The sequence below is a fragment of the Chinchilla lanigera genome, unplaced genomic scaffold, assembly GCF_000276665.1.
Source record: "Chinchilla lanigera isolate Chin_1 unplaced genomic scaffold, ChiLan1.0 scaffold00063, whole genome shotgun sequence".
NCBI classification, from domain to species: domain Eukaryota; kingdom Metazoa; phylum Chordata; class Mammalia; order Rodentia; family Chinchillidae; genus Chinchilla; species Chinchilla lanigera.
In genome coordinates this window covers 3,831,233-3,845,201 of record NW_004955464.1, presented here as the reverse complement: position 1 = coordinate 3,845,201, position 13,969 = coordinate 3,831,233, and positions in this window count along the sequence as shown.

The window sequence follows — 13,969 nt, the reverse complement described above, 5'->3', positions numbered from 1 at the left end:
TGTGAATGTCAGCTACTAGAAAGAAAACAAAAGTAGAACCTGATCATGACATCAGTTTCTAACGTGAGAGCCACAGGGTACATTTCACCCAGCCCAACACTGTGAGTCCTGGGGAGAGGTTTTCAGCACTGACAATCTTTGTTAAGCCTTGACTTTATGATTACTGTGTGACTACCTCAAGATTGTCCTTGCCTAATGCAAGGTCTGCTCCCTGGGACCAGGCTAGGCAGCTCTAGAGTCAGTTCTGGCCACCAGAAAGTTTTCCTGCAGACCAGAAACTTATCCTTGAAGATTGATTCAAGTCTACGGGACTCTGTTCAGTTCAGTTTCTCTGGGTGAGACTTTTCTTTTAGGCAAGTTGCCATGTCCAGATGACCCAGTATTAAAATAAACGTAAGCACAAATTTATCCTTAAGCACAATTTTTCTACCTGGGCAGCTAAAATCAAGATAAAGATGAGAAAAAAGATTCCAGGTAGAATCTTGAGAGCAAAGGCTGAGGAGTTAGGTACAAAGTTGGGTACCAAAGTGGGAGGATCACCTAGCTCAGATAGTTTGAAAAGGTGGCCTTTGGACAGGCAGTCCTCGTGGGAGGTGAGAGAGGAAGAGCAGACCAGGGACATCCCTCTAGAAGGTAAGTACCAGGTGAGGAGAACCCAAGTTGTGTTTCATCTCTGATGTGGTGGAAACGGACAATCTTGAATAGTCACTGATAGCAAAGAATAGACACTGGAAAATATCCTGTGTGATTATTAATAAATTGAATGCTTTCAGTTAATGAGTGCTAGGTACTATGCCTTCATGGGAGTTACCATAGCTCATAGGCACTCTTCTTGCCTTCACAGTGTTAGGTAGATGTGAACCGAGGGGAAGGATGTTGGATGGAGTAGGAAACACACGGGAATTGAGAGCTCTGGGTCTGAAAAAGCACAGGGATTCTTGGGAAGTACTCTATCCTATCAATGCAACAATCATTTATTGAACTGCTGCTGCACAGTAGATACTACAAAGGTGTGAGAAGCTCTGTCCACTACTTTAGGTGACTGAGCATAAGGACTTGGTTGGGGATTTTTCATCAATACATTCCCACAAATAAAGCATAAGTGCATGTGTCCCGGGCACACAGAAGTGGAAGTGACCAGTGGAGACTCAAGGTTGTTAAGTATGAAATATTTTAGTTACATAAATCAGAAGTAGGACAGTTGTCCAGGTGTATCCCTTGTCCAGACTTCATGAACATCATGTGGCAAAACTTGCTGGACTTCTCTTCCTTCTCTCTAATTTGCAACTACATCAATTCCTCCCTCCCTTCTCCTCTCAGAGGGAGTGGCACACTGCTGAAGTTGGTTTCACTCTCATCTGCTTTTAAAGCTGTTACCCTGGGTCTGTTCTGGTTCTGTATGGATTTTAGGATTTCTGTGAAGAAAGTTGGTATTTTGATTGTAATTACATTAAAGCTGTATGTCATTTTTGGTAATATGATCATTTTGACAATATTGGTTTAAACTAGCTGTACTTCCTCTGAATATATTCCCCAAAGAGGTAAAGGCATATCACAGTGATACATGCATACCCATTTTTATAGTACACAACTCACAATAGCCAGACACTGGAAGCAACTGGTATGCCTACTAACTGATGAATGCACAAGAAGATGTGGTATATACACATAATGGAGTACTACTCAGTCATAATTATAGGATGCCTTTCCCAGACCTTGTTGTGGTTTGGTGAAGTTTTTATATTTGTAATCCCAGGGGAAAATTGTTGGAATTTTAGTGAGTTAGTACCAGTGTACCCCTTCCAGTGCAACCAATGGTGCAAATAAACACAGAAATACATATCTAAAATGGTGAGGAGACAAGGGGATCCAAAGTCCAGTCAGAATAATGGCTAACCAGAACAAAGGCCTTGACCCAGAGCTGAACCCAGGTTTTATTAACTCATGAAGGGGGAGTGGCTCAGGGATGAGTGACTGAGAGAAAGGCAGGAAGTACATGAGTACTATGAGCTGGGCTAGGTAGGAGGCCTGAAATCACCTCTGCAGTATGCAGAGAGAGAGAGAGAGAGAGAGAGAGAGAGAGAGAGAGAGAGAGTTTTGGGGTCGGTACTTCAGTTTTGTGGAGGTCCACCTGGACATCTCTCCTTGAAAGAAGAAACTTTGGCCCTACCTCTGTGTATTTCTATGCACAGAGCTGGCTAAGATGTGTAAGTTTTGATGTGTAATCATCCTGCCCTTAGATGTCACTGCTTCTTTCACAAAGCTCAATCTCAGTGGACGCCCAGCTTACACATACTACTTGGTAGCGATAGGTGGGGCATCGCTGACCTGTTGTATTGCTTGAAAGACTACACATGAACACCTCAGCTAGACCCATTTGCATTACTTAAAGCCAATTGAGGGAATAAGGAAATATCTTAGCCAGCTCTGTACATAGAAATACACAGAGGTAGGGCCAAAGTTTCTTCTTTCAAGGAGAGATGTCCAGGTGGACCTCCACAATAATGAAGTATAAATTTGAGTTATTTGTAGCAAAGTAGATGCACCTCAAGACCATAACACTAAGTGAAATAAATCAGACAGAAAAGTTAAATACCACATGATTTTACTTATATGAAAAACCAAAGTATAAATAATTTGAAGTGAAAAACAGAAAGGTAGACTTTGTGGAGATGGGGTGGAGCATTAGGGATGGGGGTAGAGAGAAGGTGAGGAGGGGAAAGGAAAGTCAAAGGTTAGGAATTACATATATAGAAAAAAGAAAGTGGTCACTGCATCTGCATGGGGAAAGTCCTCTACTTATAGCTTGGTTTTACCAGGCAAGTATGATATCTGTCCCTGAACAGATGTTTCTATTTCTAATTTACTCTATTTATTAATCTTTTCTTTTAGATGTGCTTTTTGTGTGTTAAGAAATTTTCCTACCATGAGTCATAGGTACTCTTTGAGATATTTGTCTCTGTTGCTTCCTAATAATTTTAGAGTTCTGCTTGCACATTTATGAATTAAAATCTTCTGGAAGTAATTTTGCATAAATTTTTGTTTTGTTTTGCTTTTTGAGACAGGATCTTGCTTTGTAGTTCAAGCTGGCCTTGAACTTGTGGCACTCCTTCTGCCTCAGTCTCCTGAGTCCTAGCATTATAAGTGTGCAGCCCACACCTGGCCAACTTTATTGTAAATTTAGAAGAAAAGATCTAATATTATCTTTTTTCACATAGCCTATTTCCCTAATATCATTTAGTGATTAGTTCTTCATTTTTCTATTACATTCTTATGCCCTTTATTGTGTAGATACATTTCTAAACTCTTTCTTTTCATGGTTTCCCTGTATCAGCCCCAGATGTCTTAGTCAGAACATCCTTTTCATTCTTATCTAATAAGGTATATCCTCCCCAATTGTGTTCATTATTCTTTCACTCTTTATTATAAAATTTTGATGTTAATATCTTCATTTGCATAGAAATCCAGTTTAGAGATTTAAAAATTGAATTATAGGGTCTTTGTATAAATTTAAGGAAAATGTCATCAGTATCATCATGTCCCATATATAAACATGATTTATATCTCCATTTATTTAGATCGTTTTGTGTTTTTAATAAAGTTTTATAATTTCCTCTTATAAATATGTCAACGGATGCTTACGTGATTTATGCCTACAAGTTCTGCATTTTTGTTGTATTGTAAGTGGTGTTTACAATTTCTAAATTGTTGCAGGTATACGGTAGCAATTGAATTTTGTTTCTTGATATAGTAATTTGAAACCATGATGAACTCTTAGCTTCTCTTGCATTTTTCATGTGGATAATTTTATCTGTGCATATGATGTTTCATTCATTTCCTCCAAACCTGATCTTTTGTATTTGCTTTAGGAAACTTTCTGCGGTACCCAAGTCCTCTCTGTTGCATAATTGACTGGTCACGTTTATGTTTAGTTTGCTACCTCTTCATCTGTAACTTATCTCCTTCTAGTTTGTCTATTGTGTTTGTAATATTATATTGCATTCTTCAATTCTTTTTCACACTAGTCTTGCTTTGCAGTGTCTCTGGTAATATTTATGAGGTTATGAGCTTCGATGAGCTGCCCGGGAGGGGAGAGACTGCCCTCTGATCTGCCCTCACCATCACAGGAGCGGCAAGCTGAGTCCTGGGGAAACTTGGGAGCTTCAACAATGGCAAAATAAAGGATCAAAATGCAATCGCAGAGCTCCACCATACCCAGAACAAGTCCAGGAGACACTGACATAGAAGAAATTGGAAGTCATACACCTGAAATTTTTGAAATGATAGCAAGTGAAGTAAAGAAACAACTAGATTAGGCTACAGAAGAAATCAGATCAGGAATAATCTCTCAGGTAAATAAAGAAATGACAAACATAATGAAAGAATTGCTCAGCATATGAAAAGAAGACATAGATATATTTACCTAGTTATGCAGTGATAACAAATCATCCCAAACTCCAAACAGCTAAAAGAAACAGAATTGTTTATGCTACATCCTGATAAATTAATGGGATGCTGCAGTGTACACAGCTAGTCAGAAATCTAAGCTGAATGAAGCACTAATGTTTGGTTTCTGCATAATTGGAAGCATGTGGTTCTCAGGCATCATGATAGGGGAAGAAAGCATGTAGCAAGCAGGGGCTGAGGTTGGTGCCCTGTCTCCCACCCCATTCATTTGTTGAAGCCCTAAGAGATATTTCAAGATAGGACTTTGGGAGATAATTAGATATAGATGAGGCCATGACAGTGGGACCCTGTGATGGAATTAGCAACATGTAAAAATGGATAACTGATAGCTTGCTCCCCGCCATTCCATGTGAGGACCCAGGGAGAAAGAAGCTGTCTATGTGCCACAAGAGTCCTCCCTAGGAACTGAATCTGCCTGGATCTAGGCTTTTCTACTTCCCGAATGTAAGAAAATAAATTTCAGGTGTTCAAAGCAGCCAAGCGGTGTTGTATTTGTTGTTGTTGTTATGGCATCCCAGGAAGACCAATACAGTGTGCAAACTCATGTACCACGTTTTAAGTACCTTGGTCCAAAAGTGTCATAGCTTCTCATAACATTCTATTGGCCAGAATAACTCACACTGATGACATGGCCAGAAAATGAATAGTTTACCCCTGAATTACCACCTTTCAGCTTACGATATCTTTGACTTTATGATGGTGCAAAACTGATACGCATTCAGTAGAAACTTTAACTTTTTGAATTTTGATCTTTCCAGGGACAGCAATAGATATTACAATACTGTTTTTCAAAGCTGGGCAGCAGTAGCAAGCTGCAACTTCTGTTCACCCATAACCATGAGGGTAAACAACGCTTATTCTGCAATGTACTGGTTTTAAGGTATGATGTCTGGTAGGCTGAGTGTATTAAGTGCATTTCAGCTTAAGATATTTTCAACTTATGATGAGTTTATCAAGACATAACCCCATTATAAGTCAAGGAGAGTCTGTATGTTATTATATATATATATATATATAGTGCGTGTGTGTGTTTATGTACATGCACATAATGTACTTGTTTACTTATTTATTATAAAGAATTGGGTCACATAATGATAGAGGCTGAAAAGCCCCAAAATCTGCAGTAGGCAATTTGGAGACTGATGTAGATTTAAAGGGCATGAGCAATGTTTCAGCACAAGGCTCAGATGAAGTGTCTTCTTGCTCAGCCTTTTGGTTCCTTTAAATCTTCAGTCGAGTGGACGAGACCAACCCAAAGGAAGGAAGGAAAGCTGTTGTATTCAGCCTACAATTGAAATGCTCACCTTACCCAGAAAAGCCCACAGATACACCCAGAAGCATGTTTTACCAAATGTCGGCACCCCATAGTCCAGTCAAGCTAAAAAATAAAATTAGCCACTGTAGAAATTTCAATAATTCTCTCTCAGTAACTGATGTGACAGCTAGTACAGATATAGATCAGCACAGATATAGAAGGCTTGAACAACACTATCAACCAACTTGACCTAACCAGCATTTCTTTTTACTAGCTGCCAGATACGTTCCTTGCAATAGCATCACCACAGCCTAAAAGGACAAGGGCAGGCAGCTTGTCCCACCAGGCACTTAGAGAGTAACCAAACACTGCAACAGGGATGCTTGGGATGAGGGGTAGGCACAGACCAGTTACTGTGGTGTGTGGTTCTTTTACTGATAAAGGTCCCATCTGGTGTACCAGGTCTGAAAAACATCAAAAGCTAGGCTGACTTGAGGGTGGCAGTCACTATAGCTATAGTATCATTGCGATCCTTCCTTTACTCCTATTCTTGCAGAGGATGATACTTATCTGCCACCCCAGAAAGAAGATTCTGCATATCTGCCTGTTGCCAGGGGCTTGTACTGCCTCCCTGGGGGAGGAGTAAGGTTCCCAGCAGCACAGGTTTCCCGCGGGGCTGTGTGGTTGACTTTAGTAGAAGGAACGTGATGGAAGGTGACATGTGTACCCCTACAGGAATGTTGAGAATCATCCTGTGGTTCAGCCTCTGTTCATTCATCTCTGCCATAGAAGGACATGTCCTGGTGAGGGTCTTCTTGATCCTGGATCTCAGATGAAAAGACCTGTAAAGCAAAGAAGCAGCTGACCCATAATTCAGAGAGGAGCCACTGCATGTCTGAAGCCACTGTGCAGTGTGGCTGAGAATGCGCTGGTTTTACCAGTGAGATGTCACAGCACAATCTAGTGAAGAGTGGCACTGAGCATGCCAACCCAAGTACTACCTTGCAGTAGGTGCTCACTCTCATAGCTTTCCGGCACTCTTTGCCAGAGGATGGACCCAAGCCACAGGTCAGGGCCACAGAAGCCACCTTCATACGTTTTTAAAAAATTTTATTTTATGAAAAAATAAAACAAAATTTCATAATCAAATAAGACAACAGCAATAGTTATTACACTGTATATTTTTGTCTTCAAAGTAGTTACTCAAAGTACAAGACATAAACCAGAAATATTCTTATAAAAAAGAAACAATAACAGTTCCTTTCTTTTCAAGGAACTAAGGTGAACTAGTAGTATAAGTGAAACCAATTAACATATGCAGAAAATTTTTTAAAACAATGGAATTTATAATTTGGGTAAACAAACTATAAATCTCCCTATTTCTTACTTGTCTCTCTTCTGTTTTGTTCTTTAGTTGTATTTCTCATAAGAGAAGCCGTGAGATATTTGAGCTTGTGCGGCTGATTTATTTCACTTAACATTATGTTCCAAAGTTGCAACCAGTTACTAGTGAATCCCAGCTGCACTGATACTGCAGCTCTGCGACAGCCCCTGGCCACAGCTGGTCAAAAGGGACAAATCCTTTCCTGTGAGAATTTTACTTGAGGCTTAGAACCTAGAAATTGAGAGTCAACTCACATCCGCTGAGAAGCAAGGCAAGATCTATAAACTCTTGTTGGCCCCTGGAAAACTATTATTATCCCATAGCACTGCTTTATTAATTTTTCTTGGATTCTAAATAATATCCCAATATCTTTCCAAAAAATGTTGCTTTTAAATTTAAGCCAATACTAGTTGGTTTCTATTTATTTGCAATGCAAAGAACTTTAACCAATATGTCAAACACCTACAGCTGCCCTAATGTTACTCAAATTCATTCTTTAAATACTGGCTCAGCAGAGGCCAGACCCTGCCAGGCCTGCTCCTATAGTGGTGGGGGTTGCAGAAGGAGCCCTGGGCCATGAGACTTGCCTTCTGAAGACTTAAGACCCTTATGTCTGGCCGGGAACAAAGCAGAGCCTGGAGTTTCCAAATCCCATATCTGCATTTCAATCTCCATATGATGTATTTTTTCCTTGCATTTGCAGGAGGTCTGGCAAGTCCTCTCTGTACGTCACCATTACAATGGAGGGGGCAAGACATGTGTGATGTAGAACTCTCTATCAGACTGGGTGGTCCTTGGCAGGGTTGTTTCTGGCCAAATGGGTGCTGGGTAATTTCAGATATAGTTGTGTATTGTTGCCTACAACTTCTTGGCAGTATTCCAACCTAATGCATGAAATATAATTGCCTTTATTAAGAGAAAGAGCAGACATGCACTAACATCGGGTTTTGTAAAATTAGGAGCAGCTAACTAGTAAAATAAAACTTTGTAAGAAAAAGGCATGGAATTGATTTTATTGCCATTTCCACAATGTCTTTTCTTCTGGGCATTTGAAGACAATGTCCATCTACCTGCCAAATATTTTGGAGTTGTCTTCCAGATGTCTGGGCAAAAACCTTTAAAGTTTTAGCAGCTGATAGGAAAATCAGAGTGTGTGTTTCTCTTTCTCACGTGGTTCTAATCAACCTGTTCTGATGACTCCTTTGACCTTTATATTCATATCTAACTATCTACTGGATATTTTCAACCTGCCGGTCCATCCACCAGGACAAAACTTAATTTGGTAACAAAAATTCGTCCTATGTCTCACTTACCAGGTCTCACATCTTTTGTCCCTCTATAAACTCAAGTTATGTTGTTACCATTATCCAAACAGACAGGCTAATTAAAACTCTCCTCATCATCTTGACTATCCTTTCCACACCAAATTATTCCACACCAAATTATTCACTATCTTCTGTTGATTTGAATTTCCAAGTAAGTTTTTGAGTCTGTTACTTTACTGACTTGACAGAGAGGACTAATGCTTAACTATTATCGTAAGTTTACTGATCTTGTGACCAAAACTTATAATGTTCCTCTTCCCAGTTATTCACATTGCTAGCAAAGTGACCCTGCAAAATATAAATTGTATAACACTACTCATTATAAATCTTTGAATTTGATGTTTGATACTGACTGAATGTTTGTGTTCTGCTAAAATTCATATTTTGAAATCCTAGCACTCAATATAAGGCATTAAAAGGTGGGTAGGGACCTTGGTAGGTGCCTAGGACATAAGTATGGAGCCCTCTGAATGTGATTAGTGCCCTTATGAAAGAAACTCCAGAGTAACTTTTGCCTTTCCTCCATGTGAAGACATATCAAGACATTCCCATCTATGAATCTAGAAGTGAGCCCTTATCAGCATGAATCTGTGGGTGCCTTGATCTTATACTTTCCTGCCTGTAGAAAAATGTATTTATATTACATATAAGCCACTGGTCTAAGATATTCTGTTATAGGGGTCCAAATGGACTAAGACAATGCCATAGACAACGTGGAAATGCCAAACTCTTAGAAGGCCAGCTGTGACTTTCTAATTTTGAAACTTATTGGCATTTCAAATATTGAATAAAAAGATATAAAATGATTTGTTACATTGGTCAAAGGTCTGAAAAATATGTTCTTCTCATGTCACACATTTATTTATTTCCTGTTCAACACCCAGGGATGGAGAGGAAGTTATGTCTGTCTTTGAGTTTCAAACTTTCTTTACCGGCCCTCCATCCCAGAAGCAGCCACATCGGGCTGTCTGATCATCAGCTATTCCTGACCATCCAGGCAGCACCAGCAAACAGGTCAGATTTCTGTGTTTGCCGGTGAGAATGGAGGAAAGAAAGCTGCACAAGTGTTTTTCTTGAGGGGAAGAAAACACCCTATGTACATCCCACCATTTTCTGTGCTGTTTTGCATCCCATGAGATGTTGGCAGCTGGGGCCAGTAGAGCCTTAGCAGCCCTTGTTTAAATCTTTCTCCCAGGCCTTCAAGCAGCATGGAGTGGGATCAGGTGTGCACATCCTTGCTCTGCCTCTCTTAAAATCCTGGAGTGAGTTCTCACACGCTCTCCTGCTTCCTCACTATGATTGCTGATGTCCCCTGTGTTGTTCAGGTTTGTCCTTGGAGAATCAACAGCTCTCTGCCCAACACTTGCTTCTGGACACTGACTGTTGTCCATTCTCACTCTTTGTCTTTCCTCTTCTTGTGTCCTTGGTCCTCAATACCCTTCTCTCTTGTGGAAACTCCCTGAGCCTTGGCTCAGTGTCACTACACTAATCTGCCCTGTTAGAAGCAGTGACTGCTTCCCACATTTGACACAGTTCTCCAGTTGCCATTATTTTATGCTTCCTAGTACGAAAATTGGTTGGACACACTTCTACCATCCAGTAGCATGGGTCCAGGGACTGACACTTTTCTTTCCCTGAATCTTAAACTGAGGGCTGAGCACACAAGCACAATGATTTTCTACTGAATGAATAAGCAGAGACTCCCAGTCAACAGGTGTGGTTGAACAGGAATTCCCTCAGTATCATTCTCCCTGGATCCATAGCTTTCCGTTAGGGGGGACTTTAAGCCTGGATATTCTGGCCCACTGACGTATAATTATTTCTTTTGGAAACCTCAATAAGTAAAACAAACTAATTATATATATTTGGTAAATTGTGGTGGCCCTGTAAAAGAACATGCCCCACTTGCACTGGGGGTTCTGAGAAGGACCTCCGGGAGTAATTCCAAAGGAGTCAAGTTTATTGAGCTGGAATTTTGTAGATAGAGTTGCTGGGGAGTGTGGAATCAGGGAAGCAAGACTAGTTGAGTGACAGCAGCTATGTGGCAGTGGCCAACAAAGCAACAGCTAATGTTTTGTTGTACCAGGTGCGCTCTGACCTAGCACAGCAGGAAGAGCATGTGGGCTGTGTCCTAGCAGTGCACGTGGGGTGGCAGTGGGGTGTGGGAGTATTGTTTTGAGGGCTCAGGCAGCTGAAAACAGCCACTTGGGGAACTCAGGCCTCTGGGGGCAAATGGAGGTCAGACCTATCAATATGTACTCGTACACTTAAATCAATTTCTTCACAGTATTCCCTGAGAGATATGTTTTTGTCAGTAGAGTCTTTTTTTTTTTTCCAATTTCCTGAAATATTCTTCAGGTTTCTTTTTTTTGGTTTAATAAAGTCAATTTAATTTTTTAAAAAAGACCATAATATTTAATAGCCATAATTCTTCTTACATGTATTATAGTGTTTGGTATGCTCAGAAGAAATTCTGTTAAGTGATATTTAAAGTTTTATGTTTTATAATTAAATGAATTGGCCCAAATATTTTCACAGAACCCATCATTTTCCCCTAATTTAGGAAATCTTTATTTGACAAATATTTATATTTTCTTTTAAAAATATTTATTTGACACATAATAATTGTAAATATTAATGTGTTACCACCAGATGATATATGTACAGAATATACAATAATCAAATTGGGATAATTGCTCTCTTCTCCTTAAATATTTATTATTGTTTTATTATTATTTAAATATGCAATATTTACATGTTACAGAGTGATAATTTAGTATGTCCATACAGTGTATACTAATCAAATCGAGGTAACCAAAATTTCTCTTTTCTTAAATATTATTAAATTTTTGATGAATACATACTAATTTGATTGAATCATTGGGCATATCTATGAGGTGCAGTATAATATTTCAATATGTATATAAAATATGCACTGATCAAATTAAGATAATTAATGTTTACAGTTTTCATTCTGACTTTATGTTTTGAGCCATTAAATCTCCTCTATTGTATTTTTTGTAAATATTGTATTTTTTGTAAATCTGTAGTAGTTTATTGTGAACTATAGTCATCCGACTGCGGTGCGGAGCACTAAAACTTATTACCTAACCGTGTTTCAGAAACTGTTATTCAACACCCTTCTGTCCTCCCTCTCCTCTTCTCTTCCCAGACTCTGAAAGTCACTATCTACATTCAGATCGACTTGTTCTAACATTTACATTGAGAACATGTGGTATAAAGAAATCGAAAGACTTAGATGTTATACTTTTCTCTCAACCCATCTTGGTGCATGGGTTATGTCACTTAACATGATGTCCTCTATATTTCTTTTTGCTGCAAATGATAGTATTTCATTCTTCTTCTGAATAATGTTCCATTGTGCATATATTCCATATTTCCTTTACCATTAATCCACTAATAGGATTCTACCTTGATTCCATATATTACAAATAATGCAGCAAAATTTTTAAAATTGATTATACTAAATATTATTTGATTATTTTAAAATACAATAAAAATTTAAAGACTCATTTAACTACTGATTTACACAGTAGTTCTTCCCAGGGTGAAACATTTCTAAAATTCTGTTGATACCGATGATATATAATAGAGAAAAAGTGCCCACAGCCGTATTAAGATACATGTACCTTAGTTCTGTATACCTGTAGAGAGATAGATCCACAGATAGATAGATATTGAATTATCCTTGTCATTTCTTTCTGCATATTAAAATTTTAATAACAGATTCTGTTTCAGTTGTAGAATAACAATGAGTTAAGATACAAGTGTAAATTATGTATGCAGCACAACCAATTCTGAGTCCATTTGCAAATTATAGATTATCTAATGTAGTAAAAAATTGTTTTACCTCAACAGAGCATTCAGCAAAATTTTTATCTGTATTACCACCAGAAAATAGCTTTATCTCAAGCATTTAGCTTTTCAGTGGTGAGAAGATAGTATTTTATGTATAACTATGTCAGAATGAACTCCCTCAACTCTTACTTTCTCTGAATGTGATAAAGAAAAAGCTTACCATTAAAATGATTCATTTCTATTTATAACTCCTTATCACAGTGATATAAAACAGGCATCATTTAACGACTTGCAGAATTTTTGTTCTAAAGGAAGAAACATACTCATAGTTACCACTTTATATGAACATTAATACAACTTGAGAAAGAGACACATGATCTAATTAAAAGGGCATGCTTTACAGAATGCTGTGTAACAAACAGTACCCGCTATAGCTGCCAAGGTTCACTCCAAGCAATGGTTTTCAAGTATGTTTCTGAAAGAACAGCTGACTTTTAGAGTGCATGATCTTGACCCTCCTGCAGAGTTGTATGTTCTTGTGTTCATGTGGTCAGTGAGATCACTGTGTTTCCTATGTAGAAATATTGCAAAACATTTGGAGAAAGTTATATGGTTGTCATCAACATTTTTGAGAAATAGAAATATATTAATTTTTAGTATATGTGCTGCTGAACTGAGCACTACTTGATTTTTCATTAAACATGATCTTTCATTTTTATTGCCACTGAAATGTTTATCATAAAATAGAACAAATGATAAGACCACTGTAACAAGCCTGTTTGGACCGCTATATATACTGTACCTCAGGACTGCTCAGCCTTATTTTTCCCCTGTGTGTATTTCATTTGCACTTAATCTATAATTTCACAAGTTTCCTGTTGACTCCACTGACGTGGAGCTTGGAAGCTCTTGCATCTTCAAGTCCAAGGCCAGGGTGTAGCACAACTTATTTGTGCATCCAAGGTGCTGGTGAGGGAAGTGAATGAATTTTTTTCTGCCCACGATTGCTTGAGATCAAAAGGAGTTGATGTCTCTCTTTCTATCCAAATATATCTGAGTGTACTATATTTTAGCACTGAGTAACCAGCAAACAGTTCTTGGAGGAGAAGATTTTATTTGCCTTTAATCTGAAAAATCTCCTATGGAAGGATTAGTTGTCATATGGGTTATTGTATTATCTTTCATACTTTAACACATGTTTAAGTGAGAATTTATCTCACACATACTTGACGAAATCATGTCAGAATCCTGAGGCATGAATGTTTTTCTAGTAGATGCATCCCAGGGCATTTTAACACATCTACTAATATCAATATCTTTTCAAAAATGAAATCCACCCAACACAAGTCTTAGACTGGATGAGATTCTCAGAAATGAGAATCTATCAGAACTTTCTCAGGTAAGTAAAAATATATCATAACAGTTACAGAAGTCTAAAGACTTAGATGTTATAGCTTTCTCTTATCAAATAAAGTAGTTTTGAAGAAAATATTCACTTTATTAAAATTTTACTGATCATTTTCAGATGTCAGTCATTTAACTTCTATCTTTTATCTCTTTTATACTTAGTAGAAACTAAATTGTAACAAAAATAATTAGTTTCTGTAAACCTAGGAAAAAGGGAAATGCCTCAATCTGATAAAAGGCATCTGTGAAAAGCCTAGAATTCACATCATATTTAATGATAAAATATTTGGCCTTTTCCCTACACGATTAGGA